Source organism: Anolis sagrei, chromosome 2, assembly GCF_037176765.1.
Source record: "Anolis sagrei isolate rAnoSag1 chromosome 2, rAnoSag1.mat, whole genome shotgun sequence".
In the NCBI taxonomy this organism is placed as follows: Eukaryota; Metazoa; Chordata; class Lepidosauria; order Squamata; family Dactyloidae; genus Anolis; species Anolis sagrei.
This window is the reverse complement of record NC_090022.1, coordinates 270,699,124-270,712,057: the sequence shown is the minus strand read 5'-3', so window position 1 is coordinate 270,712,057 and position 12,934 is coordinate 270,699,124. Positions and strand designations below refer to the sequence as shown.

At 39.2% G+C, this 12,934-nt stretch overlaps 1 protein-coding gene across 3 annotated transcripts in view; it reads right to left on the bottom strand.

Annotated features, from left to right (window-relative positions):
* PDE4D (phosphodiesterase 4D) overlaps window positions 1-12,934 on the bottom strand; it is an 806,167-nt gene that overhangs the window by 422,543 nt on the left and 370,690 nt on the right. The window lies entirely within an intron of this gene.

Below are 12,934 nucleotides of genomic sequence, written 5' to 3'. Positions count from 1 at the left end.
TATCCCTTTTGAGTCCCTTTGGGGAGATAGGTATATAAATAAAGTTTTATTATTTTATTATTATTCATTAAATGAAAATTGAAGTTGTTGTCTTTAACATTTTTTATGAACAGTAAGGTTATTTATAACTTGCAGTAAGCCATGACATAGTTTTCTGAAATCCTGGGTTATGCAAGTGAATGAACCAACCTATGTTTACTTGACCCAGCCACAAATAATAATCTGAAACCATGGGTCTTTTCTGAATTATAAACTATGATTTATTTAAATTATGGGCTTTTGTATTCACAAACCCAGAACTGTGTCTAATCACTGATTTCTCCCACAAATATCCACCATGAAACAGAAGCAAACAAAAGTATGGATGGGAATAAATCAAAATTGGGAAAACAATCCAGTTTGTTCTGTTATTTGCCATACATTTCATGACTTCAACAGCAAACCATAGGTCAATAGAAACTATTCCCACAGTTTTGTTAAAAATCCTAAAACTACAAAAGAATATAGTGTTCCCTCACTTATCACGGGTGTTATGTTCTAGAACCACCCATGATAAGTGAAAATACGCAAATTAGGGGCACTATATATGTACTGCCTCAGCACGCATGAGGTGTTGGACCACTCCCTCCTAGGAGTGGCTCCACCCACTCCTCTCTCCCCCTCCCCCCTCTCTTTCACTCACTCAATCTCTTTGCCTTCTCTTTCCTCTCCTCTTCCTCCCTCCCTTCCTCTCTCCCTCCCCCCTCCCACTGCACACCCCACTGGCTCCTCCTCATGTGCCTGGCTCCCCCTCCCCTCCTCCTTCCCCGCTCACGCATGCCTTCTTCACTTTCCACTGGCTGCGCCAGGAAACATGGCATCAGAGGGGATGATTTTAACCAATCACAACCACCAGATCCACATGGGGGTCCTCACAGGTACTGCGTATATTTTTCAAATTGATTTTTTTTAAAATCCGCGAAACAGTGAGTCCGCAAAAAGCGAACTGCAAAGTAGCAAGGGAACACTGTACTCTGAATTTCTTTGTTAAATGTAATAATTCTAATACTTAATACTTAGCACATTTGCAAAGGAATGTATAGATAAAATTAGCCACAAAGTTCATTTGTATTTCTATATAGAGTTAAGCAAACTAATACCTGCTTTTATAATATTAAAAAACACATTCAGTAGTGAGTATATTTGCATCATAACAATACAGAATAATTATATTGCTTCCAAGATTTTTTGCAGCTGGTGTTTATGTAGCCAAAACCTAATAGAAGCCACTTAAAACATGTTTTCAGATGTTCTATGCAGCAGCTGCAAAATATTGCATTCACTTGTCCCTGTACTTCAGTGCCAGTCCAAGCAATTTTGCCTTCTGAGGTAGAGAAGCAACTAGCACAACCTGCTCATGTAAAGGAACATAATGCTTAAAGCCAGTCAAGCTATTCTGCAATCTCATAAGGATATCTCCCACTTCATAACAGTAAATATACAGTAAGAAAGAATTAAATAAGAATACGCAGCTTTTTTGTGACACCAAAATTTACTTCCAGAGACAACAGCCTCACTCTTCCTAAAGGTTGGGCTCGCCCTGCTGAACTATAACCAAGCTGCCAAGAAAGGAACCTTTCTATGCATAAAGGTTCTCCTTTCAGTGGGGAAAATTGCAAAGCATGACTACTAAACAGTGGGGGAAATTGTTAGTGATCACAACAACCAAAGGGAGGAGGTGATGCATATTTTAGCACTCAAAGGCCCAAGGGCAAGGAATACAAAGAGGTCCCTAAACTCTAATTTGCCTACTTTCCATCATTTCACAGATAAAATCTGATACATGTTTGGCCAAGAAACATCAGAGTGTAGTCAATCTGCCAATGGTTACTAGTAAAGAAAGACACACAAACTTTGAAAAGTTACAGGAGTTTACTTTTGCTTGAGTCTACTGGGAAGGGTAACCCTTTCCTTGCTTCTCCCTCTAGTCAGTCGAGTGCAAACTATTTGTTTAGTCAGGACTCTTCCAGACAGACTTTTAACCTGGGACCTGTCTCGGGTTTACCTGAGGCATCCAAATGATGCCTATGGTAAACCCAGATTAATCCAGAGTAAACTGGGATTTCCCAATTTACTCTGGATTAATTAGATACCTGGAAAGATCCAGGCCTTAACGTAAAGTCTGGATCTTTCAGGTGTGGCCCCTATGGAGATTGACTCCCAGGATTGCTTTTGTGATCCCAGTCTTTTGGAAATCCCTCCTCCCAATGCATCATTTTGATGCACTGGGAGCTCTGGGTGGAGAGGCCTGTGCATGCTGCCAGGCCCCTTAGGCAAGTTTAGAGGGAAATGGGGGGATGGATGCCACCCTGGACAACCTCTGGTTAACCTGAGAGGGCATGTGGCTACCCCCCCCCCCCCCCGCCCCAGGGAAAGTGAAGAGTTTGGGGTGGGGGTGGGGACTGAATCCTAAGAGGAACTGGGATTGAATATCCCAGTTCCTCCCAGGATTTAGTCTTGTGTAGAAGGGACCTTCATTTTCAGCCACTTAAGTAAACTAAGCACAAAGAGTAGGAGGTGGAGAAAGAAACTAGGACATTTTAAAGACAGCTGAAAAGGTCGAATGATATAGAATTAGTTGGGGCTGTCACTGCAAAATCAGGACAGTTGTAGAATATAATTCCTTTGGTTGTTACCAAGGGGCAATGTTCCTTTCAATACAATGGTAGCCACACCAGCACAATTATATAAATCCAGCAGTTTGTAAAATGGGTTTATCATACAGTATATTATTTTGTGAGTGGGGGATAACTTCAAAATATAAGTTTGGGTTTACAATATTTGTTTTATTAAATCTTCCAGAATCCTGTTTCTAACAAGGTTTGGAAGGGAGAAAAATCTTGCTGCTGTCAAAGAAAAATTGATTTCTGCTTGTGGCTTCAGCACAGTGCAAATGGATATCTGCTCAAATCTATTACTGTAGTTAAATGTTGTCTAGGGATTGAGAGAATATTTTTAAAAATCAGAAGTAAGAAAAAATGAATTGTGTCTTGGGAAAGTATACTGTAAAACAAAGATGGTAGAAAAAACATGTTTCCAAAGTAGTAGTAAGCCATGATAAAGGACATTTTGGATGGAGGAGAATTTTCACAGTTCAGGATTTATCCTGCATTGAATACATCTTGAGCTACAAATACTCTTCAAAAGCCACACACAAACAGAAAATTAGGCTTGCAATAATGAAATGCATTAAGGTTATATCCCTAGTGTTGTCTATATGAACTAGGAGAAACCTGGTATATTCTGCGGGTCTGTCCCAGGTAGGCCTAACATTTCAATTTAGTACATGTACTTTAAAATGAACAACTTTGTCTGTATTAAGAAGGAAAGAATATACATAATTCCTGGAGAAAAAATGTGGAATTATTGATTCATAAACCTAGGACATTAAAGTCATCTTCAACCACTTGTCATATGGAAGGATTCAGCAAATTCAAAACAGAATAGTCGGTATCCCAGCAACAGTGTTCAACAAGGCCAGTTATTATGAACAAGTAGCAACTGGCACAAATGAAATCGAGGGTGGCAGGAAATGCAGGTGGGACTCCTTCCGCCCACCGAAATTATTATCCTATGTTTCACTGAATAAACTCCAGCAAAATAAGCAAGAAATTATAGATCATGTCCAAAAGACTAAAATGTTCTCAGTTTTGCTTGAAACTTGCCTTTTACATTATTATTTCAACGTTGGTGAATTGACAGAGGTAAGCCACCTTTGTCAAGCACTGCAGGTAAAGGTGAGTTACCAAACATTATCATTATGCGCAATTTCCAAACATTATTACAAAGAATTTAAGAGCTATGCCCTTTATACATCATTTCCTTTTAATTCAGAACAGTAAGAAATTTCTGGAGAGCCAGCATGGTGCAGTGATTTCACTGTTGAACTAGGACTCTGAGGGACCTGCGTTTGAGCTGCTGCTTGACCCAAGGATACGACTTGGGCAAGTCATATCCTCTAAGTTTAAGAAGGCAGCATCAAATCTCCCATTATCCCCAGTCTGCATAGCGGATAATCAAAAATGATGAGAGCTGTCATTCAGTAACATCTGGAGACCAACACTCAGTAAAAACTAAAGAATACTGACTGACCACTATTTAAAAAATATATAGTTGGCCCTCTGTATCCATGAGTTATCCGTGTTCATAACTTCAACTTCCCTTTGAAGGCAACCATAAGGCAGATGTGGTCCTCTGTGAAAATGAGTTTGACACTTCTGCTGCCTCTATGCCTTACACTGATCAAGTAAGGTGGTAGAGGACTCACTATCTGAGGCTTCATGGCCATAGAGTGTTTGGGGGTTTTTTTTTTCCAACTCCCCTGCCATGAAGTGCCCATCCCTCCATCAGTTTCACCGTGTGATGTGATTTACACTTACACACACAGAGCCTATTTCGGAGTTGCTTATTCCAGTTCAAGGCCTTCAGTGTGTGTTCCTGCAAGTATTTGCACTGTGTCATTTAAACACCACATTTTCAAAACGCCTTCAATCCACATGTATAGATGTGCTTGGATTGGACAGCCCCTCCCTTCCAAATGAAAATGCCTGGAAATAGAGAACTATTCTTTGTAAAATAGGGCACAAGTAATGGGTTGTCATAGTACATGGGGACAAAAGAAAATATATGAAATGCAACAAACAATGTACTTCATATGTGAGAGATAACCACTTTATCATGGAGCAACAGGAAACAGTCATAGTAAATGGCCCTTAGGATTCCATTCTGATCTACCAAAAGTTATGAATTTACGGGTCAAATATTTTATTGCCTCAGAAAAAGCTCTCTCTGTAGACAAAAGTTTTCATTTATATATATTTTTTTCTTTCCAGGTCATTTATAACCTCAATTTTTTACCAAATATGCTTAAAAGTTTTAGATCAAAACAACAGCTATATTTTGGTGCAATTTTGCATGAGACTTATGAGTCACTGTTCCACATGTTAAATAAATAATTTGGTGTTACACTCATCAAAAAAACCTATTCATCAGTCAATTATTCCTTGACAGCTAAAGAAAAAAAGTACTGTTTTAAAAGAGAAAAGAGCATTCATTAAAATTTCAAGAACAGAGCACTGAGCCATTAATGAGCTGCTCTATGCAACAGAACTTATTTCTCAAGATTTCGCACTAGAATATTTAAAACCAAAACAAACAAGACGAGATATGACTTTCTGTATGCCAGAATTTCAATTCATTTATTATAGGTTTAGGTGCACATGTAATAAATAATAAAAGAAAGTTATTCTTTTGTCAATGGAAGTCCTATCCCTCTCACACAACCGTGGAGGAGCCCATCCAGTCAATGAACATCTGATCCAGATTAGGGAGATCTGGCTTCCTATTCCCAGATGAACCATTAAACTTTCCGGCTGATATTGGGCCAATTATTATTAGCTAAGCTAACTTGTTTAGCATTTTGAGAATACAGTGGGGAAAGCAGCAAACATTATTGTACAGTAAAACAGTAGAATAAACATATATTGGCCAAAAAATAATGTATAAATAAACAAACCAAAGGCCAAGTGTAATGTCATATCATCATGACATCTCTATGGAGTCCTGAAAGCCTCTCTGGTACAACTATTTAAACAGCCAGGTAGACCCTGTGTATGTATATGTGCCTGCAAGTAACCTGTTGACTTCTGGTGAGATCATTAGTTTCTTAGGCAAGGAACACTCAGAAGTGGGTTTAGCAGTCCCTTCTGCTGAAATGTACCCTACAGCATCTGGTATTCATTGGTGATTTCCCATTAAAGACTTAACCAGGGCTGACCCTACTTATCATCCAACATCACATAGGATCTCATGGAAAATGCTGGAAGCTGGCAGAATTGGCAAGGATGTGTTGGAAGACTGAAATCTATATATCATATAGCCTGGCCTGCAAACAAGTTAGCTTTCTGTTTTCAGATGCAATAGAAGATATGTTCTTCTATCGTGTAAATTACGGTTTCATCAGCTTTTGTGTAGCCCATGAGAGAAAGTCCTAGCCTTACCATAAAAGAGGCCATGGAATCTCTAGACCCATCCCCAACAATAAAGCAGAGGGAAGGGTAACCCCTAGCCAGTAGGTGTATGCAAAGCTTTGAACCATTGTTTCATAATTCAGAAATGCATATGATTTGTTAATATGAATCTCCAAATTATTAATGGAAAAGGGACCCTCCAAAACTTTTGGAGAGATTCGTAAAGAATAGTTGATTTAGAGTTAGGCTGGCACTGCTGGCAGTGGCTCTTGCTTCCTGACTCAAGTGGTCTTGCCGCTGCCTCCTCCCTCCTCTATCGGTGGTTTCTCCTGGAGCCAAGGCTTTCCCTCTGAGGTAAAAATCGGTGCAGCCGAGGCAACAAGCATGAATGGATGGTTCTGTGAGGTGAAATGATGGTTGGTGGGAGGAGGGAGGGAGGCCTAGTAGCCCCTTCCTCCTCACTATCAGCCCCCCTCAAACTTGTATTATCTAAATTCCCACTTTCTCCTCAAACTTTATAGCCCTTACCTTCCCCTCAGTTCTCTTAAAACTGCAGCCCATTTCTTCTGGCATGAGCAGAATTCTGAGAAATGTAGTTTGGGAAGTCTAGATTATTGTTTAGATTCTTGTCCCCTGCTCCTGAATATTTGTTGTTTTATATTGATTTAATTCATTTTTATTTTATGTCTTTAACAGCTGTGTATGGTGCTTTACAAAATGTTTCAGAGAGGCAATGGGGATCAGATGTGTTACTCAAATGAAGAAAGGGAGGGAGAAAACTTGAATTTGTAAGTTGGATGAAGTAATTTGGCCACATAATGAGAAGACAGGAAAGCTTGTAGAAGATAATGATGCTGGAGAAAATGGAAGGAAAAGCGAAAAGGGGCTGACCAAGGGCAAGATGGATGGATATTATCCTTAAAGTGACTGGCTTGACCTTGAAGGAGATGGGGGTGGCCACGGCCGACAGGGAGCTCTGGGGTGAGCTTGTCCATGAGATCACGAAGTCGGAAGTAACTGAACAAATGAACAACAACAAAAGTTGGACTCAAGGTGAGAACTTTTACAATCTCACCTTTACTCAGTTTAGTCTCTGACGATCTCTGAAGAAGAAGAAGAAGAAGAAGAAGAAGAAGAAGAAGAAGAAGAAGAAGACGACAGAGGATAGGGAATGTTGCTTTGCTTCACAACACAAGGCAAGTGAATTCTTGTTTAACAGAAGAATATTTTTCACTGAAAGCTTATTCTTGTTACTAATTCATTCAGAACTATCTTTATATCATCTTTCATCATATTCTCAAAGAGGTTTACAAATAAGAAAAAAATAAAAGTACAAACATTAAAGTAGGCTAAACCCCACAAATTTATAATAACAGTATAGGTTTTTCAACAGGATTAAAGCTGGATCTAAACAGCTTGTGGTGAAGTTGGGAGGAGATCTCTGCCTGGAACTGAAAGGATAAGCAAAATTTATTGCACGTGCCATATAAATATACATGGAATTATTATAAGGATAAAAGAAGAAGAAACCAAAGACTGACAAACACATTTGTTAAAAATGAATATCAAAATGAACAAGCCACAACACATAGGTTGAGATAATCCTCTTAACAAATCCTCCTCCAATTAAACCTCTATTTAAATTGTTCCAATTTTCCACCAGCAGGTAATCTGACTATCCACTTCATGTTTGCATAGTGTTGGCATTAGCAATAACCTGTATAAATATAGCACTACCAGTAAGAAGACACTTCAGTGTAGCTTCCTATTCAAAGCTTGACAAGGAGGTTTGTTGTCCACAACATGGGCAAGAATTTGAATGAGAGAAGAAAAAGTCTATCTCTGAAAGTGACAGTTCACTCAGTACTAATGCTATAATTTGGGTAGGGCTCTTTACACAAATCCATTTGGGAATCTTAGGGAATAAATAATAAATTCTAAATAAATGGCTTTGTGTTTCATGTCTATCCAGTGGTCTTCTCTATCCAATGGTCTTCTCGGTTTTAAGAGTATTGAACTTTTCTCAGGAAAAAAGACAAATTCTGATTCATGGATGACCTGGTGGAGTGGAGGATTTTGCACCATTAAAAAGACAGAATCTCTGATTCTGATTTCACTTGGCAACCCTAATTATGGCCAGGGATTTGCAGTGCTTGCAGTGCTTAACAAGTAATTTGTTATAATAATTTGCTGCAATGTATATAAACTAATTCATTGCATTGAACTTCCTGCTACTTTTAAAAAAACTGAGCCTGAAATGTTTGTGGATTCTTGTCAAAATTCCATTTGAAATAACTTTTTAAGTATCTTGAGATTGTTACTTGCTATGCCGTTAATGAACAACATTATGTCTATTCCTCTTATTATTTTGGAAGGTAACTTCTTGTATTTTTATTTTTAAAACATTGTAAATAACATGTAGCATTTTGTAACATCTGTCTGACACTTTATCAACAAAATGTGTAGGAAAGGGGAGTGCTGACCACGAAGTCAAAAATGAGGGGGGGGGGGGGGGAGAAGGATTTAAACAATCGAACAACTTGACATAAAGCCAAATGAATTCACTACCAAGAAGAAACAAAATTCCACTGAATAGATTTCTAAACACGTACGGCTGTCATTTCAATACTAGCAGTGTACTTTGCACTTTACCATGTGGCTCTTTCACCTACGAAATGGGCCCTGCTCCAATTTAATCCAAATGTTGATGTTGAAGGAAACAAAAGAAGGGAAGCATTATGTCAAATTCAAAAAAGGAAAAGCTGAAACCTTACACAATACCACAGGAAGGGATTTCAGGCATACGAAGAATCAGGAAGAGAAATCCAAAATAAGAACTCAATTATTTAGACAACTTCTCAGTGGTTATAAGAGTATTCCCCAAAATTGTGTCAAGCTTTTCCATTTTATTTGATAGGCAAAGGTGAACATTAATAGATATCTTAATTCAGTTCTTTAATTTTTTAGCTAGCCTAGTAAATACTGTGATCCCATGCAGTATTGAAATTGTGCATTATTAGAAAGACTTAGAGCTTGAGAAAGGTGATTTTGGGGCAAGTCCCAGAATCCCCCAGCTACTCACTTGCCATACTGGTTGAGTGATTATAGGAAACATAAGACTTCCAATCATGGAGATCTTTCCCATTCGATGTCCAAAACAGAAATGGCAGCCACCTCCATAATGAAAAGTCTGTAGTCATGAGACTCTGCCCACGCATAGTTGCTAATGAGATGCATACAGATTTTACTATTACACACAAAAACAGTGCTTCAGGGAATATTGATGGAATGGGGCAAACATCATGTGATGGGACCCATCTGAAATCATTCTCAAACAGTCTCGGAACTGTAACATGTACACCATGTTTCATTGTATTTGACTAGTGAAATTCAAAATGTAATGTTAAAAACCTACTATAAAAAAATCACTTCAGAAGCAGAAAACATAGGTCAGGTAATGTCACATTTCTTGGTGTATCATGAGTTTCAAATTCAAATGCTCCCATTGTTTCACCATGCCATCTACAGTTGGCAAAATGAAATGAAAGAGAACTTGTTTCTAATGGATGAGCCGAGGAAGAAAGAATGCTGTTATGTACCATCAAGTTGGTTTTAGTTTATCATCACCCTATGGAAGACTTCCAAGGGAAACTGTAACATGGTTGCCCTATGAAACTATTCCCAAAAATACAACGTACAGCCTAGTATAAATACATGCCAACAGGATGCATGATGGTGGGCAACATGTGGTCCAAAGAATGTTGGATTACTGTACTTCCCATCAGCCCTGATCGTTTTGTCACTAGTCAGAGATAACAGAACTTGGCAGTCCAGTTGAGTACATATTGGAATCCCACAAATGAATACAGGACACCATTCCCCACATGAAGTGTCTATTAGCCAGACGTTTCCCATGGCTGGCCCAGCTAATTCTAGGGTAATATCCCTTCTGCTGAAAATGCTTTAATTCGGGCAGTCTGCTTAATTTAAAATGAAAAATATTCTTACTGGCTTTGAGAAATGGAAAAGCCATTTTGAAGATACTAAGCCTAAAGAATGTCTAAGCAATTTATGATTTTTTTCATTCATAAAAGAAATTAGAGATGTAAATAATGTAGAAGGAGAAATAACTTTGCTGTGCTCGATGGAGAAAGGGCAAAGAAGTAAATTAGTTTATTTCTTTTCCATTCCCTGTCTTTGGGGACTCTAGCATATGATTAAGATAACATAAAGGACTGGTTTCCTTTTTTGTCACTTTGTAATTGACAAATGGGTAACTGCTTTGATAGAGCCTATACCTTTTTGAAAAATGTGAGTTGCTCACAGCCTGCCTGTCCAGATGAACACTAAATCTAAAAATACACTCACAAAGATTTTCCTTTGAATTCAAGACGGAAAAAATATTGGGTAAGGGAGCATACAATTGAAGTGGTAATGTCCTAAACTCCAGACTTTACAGTTGGACAAATGTCCAAAGCATAACGAAGAAGTCCTCCCAGAAGATTTTTGTAAACATTTCTAGTAATTAAAGAACAGTACTCCACATTTGCTGGGGTTAGAAGTATACAACCCTCGTGAAGGTGGAAAAAAACACAAATAAAATGTAATTAGTTTTTACGTGAGAGAACATCTCTCTAGCCCCCCCCCCCCCCCCAACTGTCCTTATATCCCAGGATCTGATCCCAGATTATCTGCTTATCCCAGATTACATGGCAGTGGAGACTCATATAATCCAGTTCAAAGCAGATAACCTGAGATCAGATCCTGGATAAAAGGACCATGTAGAAGGGGCCTAGGAATTTCTAGATTAGCATTTCTCAACCTGCGGGTCGAGACCCCTGGCGGGGGGGGGGGGTATAACAAGGGGATGTCAGAGGAGTCACCAAGGACCACCAGAATACACTATTTCGTTGTGAGGATTCTGTGTGGGAAGCTTGGCCCAATTCTATTGTTGGTGGGGTTCAGAATGATCTTTGACTGTAGGCTAACTATAAATCCCAGCAACTACAACTCCCAAAATCAATTCCGCCCCCCCCCCCCCCCCCCATCCCACCAGTATTCAAATTTTGGTGTATTGGGTATTTATGCCAAATTTGGTTCAGTGAATACATCCTGCATATCAGATATTTGCATTATGATTCATAACAGTAGCAACATTAGAGTTAGGAAGTAGCAACAAAATAATTTTATGGTTGGGGGTCACCACAACATGAAGAACTGTATTAAAGGGTTGCAGCATTAGGAAGGTTGAGAAACACTGCTCTGGAGCAGTAATATCCCCTCCTCCAAAGTAAATATTTCAAACTCTGTTTTAATCATTAAAAGTGTATTACCATCCTTCAAATCTCTACCAATAAATACATCAGCAGCTACTAGAGAAGGAATTAAATGTAAATACCGTATGTAATAAATCTGCCAGCAGCAGCCATTCCATGTGGGAAGGGGTAATTACGGAGTTCTCAGCTGTCCCTTTTCCTTATATGAATTTTGGTATTCAAGACAGTACATATCTCCAGTGAAAAGGGGTAACAGCTACAATAGAGCAAGATGGGGAAGATATGGAAGGCAAGTGAGTTTTATCAGCTCCAGGTCCAGTTTTAAGAGGGCTTTGGCTAGAGCACCTTCTCCCAAACTCTCTGCTACACTAGAATACCTCCTCAGACATACTGGGCACCTGTGTTAGATGGCTGGATCTGGAAGTCGCATTCAAATTTCCCACTGTTCCTCAGATTTAACACCACTCTGGAACATTATGGGGAGTTTAAATGGAAAGCTGCCTTCTGGACCAAGCAACTACTCTGAAGAGGAACATCATGAGGGAAATTGAAAATGCTGTCTTTTAAAGAACTTTGTTTCCAGTAATTATCCAGTACATGGCCAGCATGCTGGAGTGGTACAACCTTTGGAATATAACTCTGGAGACCAGGATTTGAATCCACGCTCAGCTACAGAAACTCACTGGGGCCCATCCAGACAAAGCCCATATCCTGGGACCTCTCGTATTTTTACTAGAGGTGTCAAAACGACATCTCAAGTATAAGAGGATGAATTTGACACAAAGAGGGAAAACTCTGCTTTATCCCAAATTAATTTGATAGCCCATTAGACCCTCGCCTTCCTGAAAATCATGGGTCTAATGGGCTATGGGTCCTATGGGGACAGCCCACAGATAGTTCCATGACACCTGGAGTCCAAAGATGCAAGATTGTTATTTATTATTATTATTTATTATTATTATTATTTATTATTATTTACTGCACTTGTAGACCGCCGTTCTCAGCCCTAGGGCAACTCACGGCGGTGTACAACATGTAAAAGCAGGTACAATTTACAACATAAGCAATATCACAACAACATTAAACAACATCACTATCAATAATACAATTACACTAAATCATTCGCGACGTCTCATTGTTGAATCACAATCCAATTCTCGTTATCCATGTTCCGTTCTAATTGTCATTGCCAGTTATTGCAGTTATTGTTCCCATACCCCCTCCCAAAAGAAACCCTAAAAAGAAAAAGAAAGCTTACTGGGAGCCATTAGACATCTCTTCAGGCCTATTGGAACATACCAATGACACACAAGAAGACAGAGGGAGTCAGGAGCGATTTGCCGCCTTTGTCTCCTTGTGCATCATTGATACGTTCCATCAGGGTGAAGGGAGGCCTAATGGCACCTGGTAAGTTTTATTTTTATTTGTAAGGGTTTCGTGGGGTGGAGATGCCCCATGGTAGCATGGAAGTGCAATGGGGACAATCTACATAAAAGCTCATTTTTCCCTCCGGGATGTGTGGACTCGAATGTGTTTTAGAGCGGGCTTTCTTAATCTGCTCTGAAGCAGGTTAAATATATGTCTGGAAGCACCCTGAGTGATCCTGGCCTCAGAAGAAGGCAAGGCAAAAACCCCTCTGGAGAAATCTTG